Here is a 10741-nt window from a genome sequence, read left to right on the forward strand (position 1 = left end):
ATAAACCAGACAGGGGAGGTCAATATAACTAAATAAAGTCGCATTGACAATACTTGCCCTCATAAATTTAAGCATTGCTTCGGGACTTATTTACAGCATTGATTTTTTCAGTATCCCAAGACCCAACATTTATCTATGGAAACTAGGCGTTGAGATTGGCTCATTGAGCAGGAATAAGTGGCTGGTGTAAAAATATCTAGCGATAGAAGATTTATAGCAACGATGCTTCAAGAAATCAGAGCTTATAGATTTACCTGATGGCAAAAAAAAAGAAATTTAGCTTATTAGAACTCGTTTTTTAGTAGCGCTGGCTAATCCTGGACACGTTTACACGTTTAGAGAAACATGAAAAACTTGAGCAGTCACATGATCAACCCGAAAGACATTGTTCCAACTTTCGTGATGCAATCTCAAAAAAAAAAAAAAAAACGCGGAAATTCAAGAAAGTTTTACGGTTATTTTAAACATTTTATTTAGAGTTTTCTGAATTTTTTTGAGTATAAAATCAATCTTGGTTTAACAAAGAAAAACTCATAGGTCTCTCACAATTCGTATCGATTTAAAAAATTTTGTTTCCAATCTCAAAAAATTTTTCAAAAAAATTCGGTAACTGGTGAAAATTTTACGAAAAGTTCAAGCTTTCAAAATTGTTTTGAATATGCAAAAGCTGTAGCCGAATCGATTTAAGTACGAGTTATACGTCTCTCAAAATTAGCTTTGACTTTAAAATTTTTTTTTGCATATTTTGTATGGAAACAAATCTGTAACACACTTCTGAAAAAAAAATACTGTCAAAAACCAATGTTAAAAAGACCTGTAACTTGTATTTTGTGGGACTTAAATTAATTTGGCTATGAAACTCCATAACCAAGGTTAGGTTAGGTTGAACTGGCCAGTCCATGGAGACCTCACATAGACTAAATAAGTCCGTAGTGTTACCAGAAGTTTGATTAACGACCAAACTGAAAACCCCTACCAAAAACAAGGACCTATGTTATAAAATAACTCCGTCCTCTTGGCAAATGCAAGAAGCTTCCTAGGATTTAAGCCACTTGCTGCTTCTAGATCTGACAGCTTTATCACTCCTAATAGCTGGAGTCTTAGCCTGGCAATCGCAGGGAAAGAGCACAGAACGTGCTCGATCGTTTTCTCCTCCAGCCCGCACTTCCTACATCTGCTATCACTGATCAAGCCTAATTTAAAGGCATAGTCTAGTCAGAATACCCGTCATGAGTCTACAGTCCTCTCTTTTTATGATAGAAGCAACTTTGTTAGTCTAAGGTTGTTAGACTTGCACATAATCTTCGACACTTTTCAGCACCGCGCTTGAACCCACGCCTTTCCTGCTTGGCCGATCATGTACACCTCTCGCCTTCGCTTAACTTCGCCCAGTTTAATTAGACGTCTATGGAGCAAGCCTCAAGGGATGCGCCCTTTTTAGCTAGTTCATCCGCTTTTTCATTCCCATCTATTCCTATATGCCCTGGGACCCGATTCTCTCCAGGGACTGCTTACACTCTAACATGCATTAAGTGCTGTGTCTTGTGCTGTGCTTGACTGTCAATATAAAAGTTAACACGATTGGAGCTTGGGCTATTTTCTTCCCGGGTTTCTACTGCTTTCGTTACGGCTACTATTTCCGCTTCGAAAATGCTACAGTAATCCGACAGCCTTTAGGATCTGTTTATTTCCAGATGAGCACAGTATACCGCAGACCCTACTCCTTCCACTACTTTGGAACCATCTGTGTACACATGTATCGCCTCGTCCGCCATTTGAGCACGCTTGCGCCAACCGTCCACCTCTATTGTGGCCTTAAGATCGCCCTTGAAGCGCAGATACGGCATCAGGTAGTCTGTTCGTCTTGTGATTGATGACGCTATACTACCATGGCCGTATGGTCGGCGCTCAATCTGACACCGAGCCTGGTTGCAGTTGTTAACGCTATGTTCTTTGCTACCAGGTCTACAGGTGGAATGTGTAGAATGGCATATAGTGCAGCTGTCAGGGCTCCCGTAATGCTAAGCATTGATAGTCCGCATATACCCTCTAATTTTTCCAAGTAGGTTATTTTTTGTGTGGCTTTCCACCAAACAAGAACTCCATAGTATAGGATAGGGCTTACAATCGCTGTAAAAACCCAATGAGAAAGAGAGGGCGATAAGCCCCACGTAAACCCCAGCATTCTTTAACATGCATAAAGTGCCGTTGAAGGCTTCTTCACCCTCTCCTCCACGTTGAGGTTCCATGAGAAGTTACTGTCTAGGATGATTCCTAGATACTTTGTGCAAGGTTTCTCCTGTAGGGTCACCCCTCCTAACTTAGGCCTGATCCAAATAACAAAAAAAAAAAAAAACAGTAAAAAAAAACTTCCAAGTAAAAAGTTCGAACTTTTCATACGTTTTTCAGTTACAAAATACGTGGAAATTTTTTCTCAAATTTTTTGAAATAAAAAAAGAAAAACGCACTTAATGAAGATACTGCTGATTTCGTGTTCGCTGCTGTACATATCTGTATATATTATTAACATCCAAAAAGTCTATATGTAGGAATTTTTCAAAGGGTAGGAATTTTTTCGACTATATATTGTTGACAAATTTTACTGTTTTTTTTTTTTGTTATTTTTTATTTATTTATTTGCACAAATGTTAAGTTGTTGCCAGCGTTTGTCAGTGTCAGTGAATTGTGTCGACGAGCGTTGCGAACTGATTGCACTGTGTTTATAAACCGGTTAAATTGCACTTAATTATTATTAATATTTTAAATTTATAAATCTTTATATATACAAATAGCAGTTTTTAGTAAATTAAAGCTTTTGTATAGATTCACCCATTTACTTTTACATTTTATTTAATTTGCAATTATTGTATAATTTTTATAGGTTTGCATAATTAGTAATTTTACTATATGCCATAGAGTTATGCCCTTACATAATTGACATACTTGATGATTGGAGGCGTGGAGAGTTTGAATAGCGACCTCTATTCGAACAACCCAGTTGGGTGGTTTACTGATAAGAAATAAAGCAATGACTTTGACAAATGTAAACCGGCAAGTTTTTGAACTTCAATGATTACCGTGAAAATACTCACACATGTGCACGTGCATTTCATATTTACAATAGCTAAACATATACACCAATGTTGGAAAAATACAATGTCAATGACAATGTTAATTCCAGTGTTACATATATTTTAAAAATAGGTAAGCAGTTAGTTGCATTAAGGTTAGATTATGTGCATTGTTCAAATATTAACTGCATGTGTATGAGTGCCCGATTGTTGTTATTGACTTACAATGCCACACTGAAAGAAATGGTGCTAGTAAAATCGACAAATCTGTTCTATTGTTCTTGACTTAAAGGAGATTCGGGGAAATTGATCAAATTGCGGTTACTTCGACCGAGTTCTTTGTCAATCGAATAAATTAGTTTAGTTATTTCAACAGAACAGAAATTGTCGCTCTTCAGTTAACAAAATTCTGTAAAATTGACAGATTCCTAATCAATCTAATTGATTTTTTTGTTAACACAACTGATCTCACTGGTCATTTCAACGGCGATCAACAGTCAATACATGAGCAAATTTCAAAGAGAATTTTACGCTCACTGCGCTCTCTACTTTGTACTTATGACGATGGTGCCACTTGTTAAAAAAAAACACCAAAATAAGAAAACCACCAAACCAAAAAACACTCAAAATGGAAAACAACAAAAAACTAGTTTTTCAGTTATCAATACAAAACGAAAAACCATTTTTTGAATTTACTGTACAAAAAATTATGAGATACCGGGACACCTATTTATCGGGTACAATTTTGCAACTTCTCTTCCAAGCGAAATGCAAAATTGCGCCCTCTTGTTGCAAACGTTTTGTTTGAAGAAACAGAATTTTTCTAAAGTAAGTAACATTTTGTTCAAGCTTTTACGAATTTTCACTCACGCGAACGTATCTAATAAGATAATAAAAAGCATCCTTTTCTTAATGTTAATGTTTTCGACAAGATAAAAGTTTGAGTTTTTTTTGGAATCGTTTCATCTTAAAGTGTTACGAAAATTAAACTTTCCGAATTACATGCAAAGTAACTTCAGTGGTGAATTAAATTTGATTCTTTACTTTTCTATAACTTACAAGTTCTCTGTTTAAAATGTTATGGCAAACATTTATAGTACAAGTTTTGTTCGAAACAATCAAGTGTGGCAACGACATGCGAGAGAAGGAATTGAGAATGAGCCGATCTGCAACTGAAAGAATTGAGAAACAGTTTTGTGACTACTAATTTCATTTCTATTTGCGAGGCGAAGTTTAAAACTACAAACTAAATAAATTATAAAATATAAAATTTGGTGAAAGTGTGTTTAATAAAACAAAATAATAAAGTGTGTAATATTTAATGTGTGCCAGCATATTTGATGTCCGCCCAATTGAAGTTCGGTTAGTAAGTGCCACCGTGGTGTGATGGTAGCATGCTCCGCCTACCACACGGAATGCCCTGGGTTCACACCCCGGGCAATGCAACATTAAAATTTTAGAAATAAGGTTTTTCAATTAGAAGACAATTTTTCTAAGCGGAGTCGCCCCTCGGCAGTGTTTGCCAAGCACTCTGAGTGTATTTCTGCCATTAAAAGCTCTCAGTGAAAACTCATCGCAGATGCCGTTCGGAGTCAGCATAAAACAAGTAGGTCCCGTCCCGCCAATTTGTAGGAAAAATTAAAAAGGAGTACGGCGCAAATTGGAAGAGAAGCTCGGCCTTAAATCTCTTCGGAGGTTACCGTGCCTTAAATTTAGTTTTTTTTTTATCGCAACAACCGTTTTTGTTCATTTGACAACTAAAACGGTCAATTACGAATCAACGTTTTGTGCGCAGTTGATTCAACATCTTGTTGCGATGGATAAAAATTCACAAAAATTTCCATTATTTGACCGGTATTTAGGTTGGTTTTACTAGTCCTTTTCTTTCAGTGAACTTACACTTTCTTCCAACTATGAGCCTCTCTTTGCCATAACATTTTGTCGTGTTTATTACATTTTTTTTTTCAAGTTGCAAATATTGTTAATTACAATTTCTAATGAGTTTTGCTTAGATCATTTCGGCTGCTTCCTCTTATCAGTTAATTGGGTGGTGTATTACTTGGAAACATGTTTTGGTTTGGTAAACTGTTTTTATTTCTAGGTATTTTTTTGCTTCGTAAGGCAGTAACTGTAAAAATTGGTCTCATAGACTAATACACAAAAATTTTTATTTTAATTACAATTCTAATTGGCCCTTCAGTCTATAAACCACAACAGAGGCTTCTCTACAAGAAACTAAACATTTCGTGCTATTTGAGAAGAGATAACGATAACGGCAAGCCATTGTTTTATTAGCGGCATATTATCGATAGCGAAATTATCGTCGAGTTAACGGTTTGCTATTGTTTCCTTATCGGCTTTTTATCGCCATTTTATCGATATCTGTTTCATAAAATATAAATCGATAACTCGGCAAAGACAAATTCTTTAGACCCGGATAACATTTCGATAGCAAATCGCTAACTTTTTGTAAACAAATCGATAAATTTTCGATAACAAATTTATAAAACGCCGATAGAAATTGGTAACACTAAATAATAAATCGATAAAATCGAGAACTTACTTACTTAATTAGCGCTTAACCGTCTAAACGGTTATGGCCGTCCAACAAGGCGCGCCAGTCGCTCCTTCGCTCCGCCAACCGGCGCCAATTGGTCACACCAAGGGAGTTTAAATCGTTTTCCACCTGGTCCTTCCAACGGAGTGGGGGCCGCCCTCTGCCTCTGCTTCCATAGGCGGGTTCCGATAGAAACACTTTCTTGGCGGGAGCATCATCTTACATTCGCATAGCATGGCCTAGCCAGCGCAGCCGCTGCGTTTTAATTCGCTGGACTGTGTTGATGTCTGCGTATAGCTCGTATAGCTCATCATTAAATCTTCTTTGGTACTCGCCATCGCCAACGCTTAGAGGTCCATAAATCTTTCAAAGAACTTTTCCCTCGAACACTCTCAAAGCCACATCCATGCTTCTGCCCCATATAGCATGACGGGTACGATAAGTGACTTGTAGAGTATGATTTTCGTTCGCCGAGAGAGGACTTTACTTTTCAATTGCCTACCTAGTCCAAAGTAGCATTTATTGGCAAGATTGATTCTTCGCTGGATTTCAGTACTGATGTTGATGCAGGTTCCCAAATAAACGAAGTTTTTTACTATTTCGAAATTATGGCTGCCAACAGTAGCGTGGTTTCCAAGGCGCGTATGCGCTGACTCTTTGCTCGATGACAGCCGGTACTTCGTTTTGTCCTCATTCACCATCAAACCCATCTTTCTTTTTCCAGTTTGGAGTAAGCAGAACTAACAAGCGGGTGTTGTTTCGAGAACTTTTCGAAAAATTATCGGAGTCAGTAAACTTTTAATGGCAAATCGACAAATTTTCGAAAAGAAGTATATAAACTTTTGCTAGCATATCGATAAATTTTTGGTAACAAATCGATATCAAATTCATAACGCGCCGATAAAAATTGATAGCACTCCGATGGTAAATCGATAACATTTTGATAGCATAGCAAAATTGGTCATACTAAATAATAAATCGATCACCTTTTTTTACCATATCGAAAACTTTTCGAAGAATAATCGATAAGTAAGTTTTTAATGGCAAATCGGCAATAATGAATCGATACATTTTCGATAACAATCCGATGCCAAACCATAGCACGCCAATAAGAAATTGGCATCACTCCGATAATAAATTGTAAACTCTTTGATAGCATAATCGACAACTTTTAAATGAATAATATGATATGAATAACAAATCGATAAAATAAACTGAGAACTCATCGATAACCTTTCTTATCGTTAGCAAGTTTTAATGGTTGTGGGCCTAGAATATATCCGCGGCAGGTATGCCTGTCGTAAGAGGCCACTAAAATACCCAGGCGGTTCAAGGGGTTGTGTAAAGCAACCCTTTCAAGGGGTTGCCAGCGCAATTTATAGCTTCTCCAACCTAATTGTCAACCTCATCTAGCCGTGGCGAATCCTGTTTTTGTAGCAGGCCAGGCTCTGGCGACCTCAAGTTCCATGGAACTAGGGGTTGGGGGGAAGGGATGGCCTAGAAGGTTCATTGTGGCCACATTAAATCGTTCTCGAGATGGTGCTTGTAACCGGAACTTAAAGTATCTGTATCCGAAAAAGGACCATCAACATCGGCAGCACTCCTCAAAACCTTTGGGGTGTTTCTTTATCGCTACAACAGCAATAAAGGTTGGATAAAAAATCGATAGCTCATGCGTCTATATCGATTAACTTATTTGCTGTCTGATTTGTGACCAACAAGTTTTTTCGGCTAGTCTCTAATTTGATCAATATAATATATTTCTTTTTAATTGATATGTTTTTCGTACCTTGTTATTGCCATTTAAAACGTAGTTACTTCAAAATACGTAAGATAACATCAATTGTCCAGTTAACGGTATAAATACAAACAATTATGAATGTAGTAGTGCGCACATTGTAGGCCATTTTGCACTTTCACCGGTGTTTTTCCGAAGGGAGCCAAAAAAGAAAACAAATATTTGAAATTGGGTTGCTGTAATAAAATTTTGTTAGTGCAACTATTTATTATTTAGATAAGCTTTTTTATGATTTGTTTTGAACGGTAGTTATGTTGTAAAAATTACCACGTGCGTGTAAAAATGGTTCGTTATCTTCATTGATCTGAAATTCGGCTAATAAAAATATCAATTTGATATGTAGTTTGATTAAACCACCAAAGCGTGACTACTATTTGCAAAAAAGTTTTTTAGGTATTAATAAACTCACACACCCAAACATAATTAGCAAAAATGCTTTACTATCTTATAAATGGCAATACATTTTTTGGAATTCGCCGGTAATAATTGGGTGTAATAAAGTAGTATAGTTTAGAGACAGCATAAGCGACTTAACATAAGGAAATTTAGTATATTTACAGACAAATAAGAAAAGAAAACTTAATAGAGCCCCGCGTTGGGCGCCATTGTTGCTGGAACTGTAGTAGGTACTTTGGATAGTTGGGCTACCATCATGCCTGCCGGCTGCCGCATCTAACCCCGCCTACAGGTAGTTGCATAATACAACTGTTCTGGGAAATTTATTGGACCCTTTGCAAGAACATTCGCAAGAACTTAAATGAAACGATCTGAAAAGCTATGGGGTTTAACGCTGCGGAGGAGTTAACAATTGCAGAGCAGCTGCCGCTTGCTTTATTTTTGTGATTATCTAAAAGTTTTAATATTTTCGGCCAGACCACATTTTAGCCCTGTTTGCCAAACTTGTCTTAAAGATTTTTTTCTCTCTCTACATAGTCGAATTAAGCACAGGTTGCCTACAAATTGCTTCTCTTCCTAGTTTTTATCACAAATATACTTCACATTGTTATTAATGGCTGATGGGCGAGCTTTACGCAGATATTAAGGTCGTGCAGAAAATAAAAGCCGAAAGGCTACGCTTCGGCGGTTAGGCGCCGACTAATGGCAATGGACGACTGAGTATTTTAAGTTTTATTTTCAAAGGTATATACGCCGACGACCGACGTGGTGTGGTGGTGGCGTGCTTCGCTTAGGATATCGAAGATCCTGGGTTTATGTCGCGAACAAAGCAACATCGAAATCTAAGAAACAAGTTTTTTCAATTAAAAGAAGTAAGGACGGGACTGTCTTCGGCTGTGCCTTTCATGAATGGGGCTGAACAATAATCTTATCGCGTTCGTAATCTCCAAATAATCAGATGTATAAGATAGGAAATATATAGTGAACAGATGTATATTAGACTGGGTTGGCCCCCATTCAAAAAAAAAGTTGCGTATGTCCGCCCATAAATTTGAAGATCATGTTGAGAGGGTTTCGGAAAATTTTTTTTTAAGTTTTTTTTTTTGATCCTTCGAAATACAGCCGAAACGGTTTTTTCGTTGTAACTTAGTTATTTGACGTCCGATTTTTAAAATTGATATGTCATTATTTTGGCCTTGAGAAGCTTCATATTTGCGTTAAATACCCTTTTAATCTATGAAGTAGTTTTCACATGATTCAGTCAGCTAACAAAATTTTACCGTAGAGATTGAGCCTTAAGTAAACAAAGTACTATCTCCGTTTTTCGAACTTAGCCTCCAAAAATAGATATCGGCTTAAGAAGTTCGAAATTCTATACATTTCGAAATTTTATTTTATTTTTTTGTTAACGCTTTCAGCAAATTGAAAAAGTAAATTTGTTGGCGTGGTCCGCTCTTTTCCCTTTTTAGAATCTTCAAATTTAGGGGCGGACATTAGCAACTTTTTTTTCGACCCAGTCTAATGTACATACCTACACGATTTTTAAGATAAATATAAATTAAAAAATGGCAAAGAAACCCCCTTATCTGAACTATCGGTTGTATGGGATATATATTATATATAGCTCCGATCGAAATGATTTTTACAGGATATCCTCTATGATATATTAGAATGTACATCACCGAGCTTTACCTTTCCAAATTAAGGGAGAAATGGCCAAAAATCTTTCTATCTGAACGATCGGTTGTATGGGAGTTATATGTTATAGTGGTCCGATCCTACCGGAGCCGACAAATGTCTAATTTAATACAAAAAACATCCTTGTGCCAAATTTCATTGAGATATCTCAAAATTTGAGGGACTTGTTTGCGTTCAAACAGCAGACGGACGGACGGACAGACGGACATGGCTATATCAACTCAGTTCGTCGCCCTGATCTATTTGGTATACTTAATGGTGAGTTTGTCTTCTATATTTCTCAACGTTACAAACATCGGGCCAAAGTTAATATACCATTTCATGTTCATGAAAGGTATAAAAAGTTTTTCTAAGCGGGGTCGACCCTCGGCAGAGATTTAACAAGCACTCTGAGTGCAATTCTGCCATGAAAAGCTACTCTGCCTTGCATATGCCGTTAAGAGTCGACATAAAAAATGTAGGTCTTGGACCGCCAATTTATAGGAAACATTAAAAGGAACGCAATGCAAGTTGGAAGAGAAGCTCAGCCTAAATCTCTGCTGAGGTAAATCGTGCAAAGTATTTTTATACCTTTCATGAAAATGAAATGGTATATTAATTTCGTCACGAAACCCAAAATTGTAAGTCCTTAAAGGAAAATAGATAGACCCACCATTAAGTATACCGAAATAATCAGGTTGAAGAGCTGAGTTGATTTAGCCATGTCCGTCTGTCCGTCTGTCTGTTTGTATGCAAACTAGTCCCTCAATTTTTGAGATATCTTAATAAAATTTGGTGAGCGGGTGTATTTGGGTGTCCGATTAGACATTTGTCGGAACCGGCCAGATCGGACCACTACAGCATATGTCCTTCATACAACCGATTTTTCAGAAAAAGAGGATTTTTGAAATATCTTACTCAATTTCACAGATTGAAGCTTCAAACTTCACCATATACTTTCGTATATTGCACATATTGTTGCCAGAAAAAATTGATGAGATCTGTCGTATATATAGTATATATACCCCACAACCGATTGTTCAGATAAGAAACTTTTCGTAATTACTGCCCTAGTTTAAGAGCTAGAGGCTTCAAATTTCACAAAATGGTTACGTATATAGCATATATTGTTGTCTGAAAAAATCATAGAGATCGGTTGTATATATAGTATATATCTCATACAACCGATTGTTCAGATAAGAATCTTTTCGCAATTTCTACCCCGTTTTAACAGTTAGAAGC

The sequence above is a fragment of the Eurosta solidaginis genome, chromosome 3 (genome assembly GCF_040869045.1).
Source record: "Eurosta solidaginis isolate ZX-2024a chromosome 3, ASM4086904v1, whole genome shotgun sequence".
Taxonomy (NCBI): domain Eukaryota; kingdom Metazoa; phylum Arthropoda; class Insecta; order Diptera; family Tephritidae; genus Eurosta; species Eurosta solidaginis.